The following is a 2,813-nucleotide window of genomic DNA, read 5'->3' on the forward strand; positions in this document are numbered from 1 at the left end:
ATAAATTTGGCGATGAAGTACAGCGGTAAATTATTACCGCGAGGAAAGTCTTACTTACAAAATCTGTGATGGTTTCACAGCAGTAACAGTGCGTTAGATGCCTGCAGTGTACTGTCAGTTGCAGTAAATGCAGTGGTGGATTAACGGTAAATAATAGTGCTTTCGATGCCTGTAGTGTTAGATGCCTGCAGTGTGATGTCAGTTGCAGTAAATGCAGTGACTGGTTCACAGAAGTTTGGGTCGTCTAAATAACTCTGTTGAAATTCCTGGCTACGACGCCAGTGATTTAAGAGCCCAGCATATCACAGCTCGAGCGAGCATAAATTCGTTGAATTACGATTATTAATTCCATGTCATTATAAGTGAATATAGAAGAAAGAATTTAATAACATTGTGAACGTCAAGAATATGTATTATATTTTCATGGAATATTTAATTAATAGTGAATACTTTTGACTCCCATTCCCGTTTTTCTCATAACTTGAATTGATTTTTTGAGACAAAACTGCTCTGTTCAACGCATGAGAGGTAAAAAAATGTGAAAGAGACAAGAATTTAAGAGGGCGAAGATTATAAGGAGAGAGACGCTAACATCAGAGTTTTTGTCGAGAAGAGTTGACGAAAATGCGAGAATGGATAATAAGAAGAGATGGGGCAAGAGAGGGGTTGTGGAGGCAGGACAGATGTTGACATAGAGTAATGAGTATACATTTGAACTCATCAGTCTGTTTGCACGAGAGATTGTCAACATGAGGAGCAAGAAGAGACATGACTGTACATGCGTATCACGCACAGAAATAGTGTACGATTCTGTTATATAGTGATGTAATTATTGCATACAATGCAAAATAGAGTAAGGCTCTGTAAAATAGTGATGTAATTATTGCATACAATGCAAAATAGAATATACGACTCCATAAAATAGTGATGTAGTTATTGCATCACAATGCTAAATAGAATATACGACTCTGTAAATTAATGATGCAATTATTGCATCACGATGCAAAATAGAATATACGACTCTGTAAAATAGTGATGTAATTATTGCCCTCGTGTAGGACTTTGCGACCCAGTTAAGCCCGGTAAAATAACGTATACGTGCTACGTGCAGAAAGTGTATCACCATTTGCACATTACAACCAATAATTTTCTCAGTGCAGCACGCAGAATCAACACTTTTAGAACATCACGAGCAATTTACTCAAGGTTTCAACAACGTGAAAACTGCGATTAAAAAGTTTTGAAAAATTCAAATAAATAAATAAAAACTACAAAGAATTGAAAAAGTATAAATTTGGAACAAAGTTAATTTAATTAATTAATAGTTATTATTATTATAATACGTTAATTATTAGTAAAAATGTAAGTGAATTTAGCGATCTTGCTATCACGAGTGCAGGATCTTCTGGGACATGGCAAAGATTGAAACTAAACAACGCATTAATTTACGATCGAATAAGTGATCACTTTTTAGCAAGCTGGTGGATTTGTCAACAAACGATCAGTAGAAGACTTGCTTATGATTTACGAAAGGATATTATAATGAATAGAGAGTAGAATTTTGAAGCAGTCTTCGAAAATATTATTTGCGTTAATATTAAATACAACTATTTATGTTTGCATTTATATTAGTACAAAACTTATTGGGCCATATTGTGACACACTATCTAATAATATTGGGTCATAATAGTGACACGCTATCTCAACCACAGTACGAACAATGAGCACCTTAATTAGTACTGATAAGCATTTTTGCCACGACAAATTTTGATAAGGATGACCTGCACAATGAGAATAGGTGCTTCGCTATTTGGAAAAATTTTCACGATTGGAGTATCTGGATGAGACAAAAAACTTTTTTTTAGAAAAAGATTCACTCATATTTTTGAGTGTATAGGTGAGAAAAATTCCAGCAACCGGAAGAGGAACGCGCGACGGTAGCGCTGACATCACCGACGCGTATATACGCGGCGTCGCGCGACAGCAAGCTACGTCACGCGTCGTCCTGCACAAACGTTTACGGTGACTGCAATTGTTACGCTGAACGCAACTGAGGCTTATTAGTGTTAATTGAAAGGTTCACTTCAAAACCTCATAAATGAGAAGCGACGTAATTATGATCGTAGAACGGATCGTAGATCGTAATTGATCGTACGGCCTGTTCTGGTGTCTTAAGCAGATGACGTCATCGCAGGGCCAACACTGCGTGGTGATGACGCGCTCGATTTTGGCAGTTCAGGGCCGTCATCGCGGCCGTTCAGAGCCGTCATAGCGGCCCTGAACTTGCGGCGACGAAGCGCCCTTCAAATGCCACACGCTGTGCCGCACCCTAGCTTAACCCTGGCTCAGTCCTGGTCACCCTAACTCAATCTTACTCATCCTAGATCAACCCTGCTCACCCTACCTCTACCCTGCTACCTCTACCTCAACCCTGCCCCTCCACCCCAACCCTGCCCCTTTACCTTAACCCTGCTCACCCTACCTCTACCCCAAACCTGCTACCTCTACTCTAACCCTGCCCTCTACATTAACCCTGCTACCTTTACCCTAACCCTGCCCCTCTACCTTAACCCTACTCCTCTACCTTAACCCTGCCCCTCTACCTTAACCCTGCTACCTCTACCTTAACCCTGCTACCTCTACCCCAACCTTGCTACCTCTACCCCAACCCTGCTACCTCTACCCCAACCCTGCTACCTCTACCCCAACCCTGCTACCTCTACCCCAACCCTGCTACCTCTACCCCAACCTTGCTACCTCTACCCCAACCTTGCTACCTCTACCCCAACCTTGCTACCTCTACCCCAACCCTG

The sequence above is a fragment of the Hyalella azteca genome, unplaced genomic scaffold (genome assembly GCF_000764305.2).
Source record: "Hyalella azteca isolate HAZT.00-mixed unplaced genomic scaffold, Hazt_2.0.2 contig16226, whole genome shotgun sequence".
Taxonomy (NCBI): Eukaryota; Metazoa; Arthropoda; class Malacostraca; order Amphipoda; family Hyalellidae; genus Hyalella; species Hyalella azteca.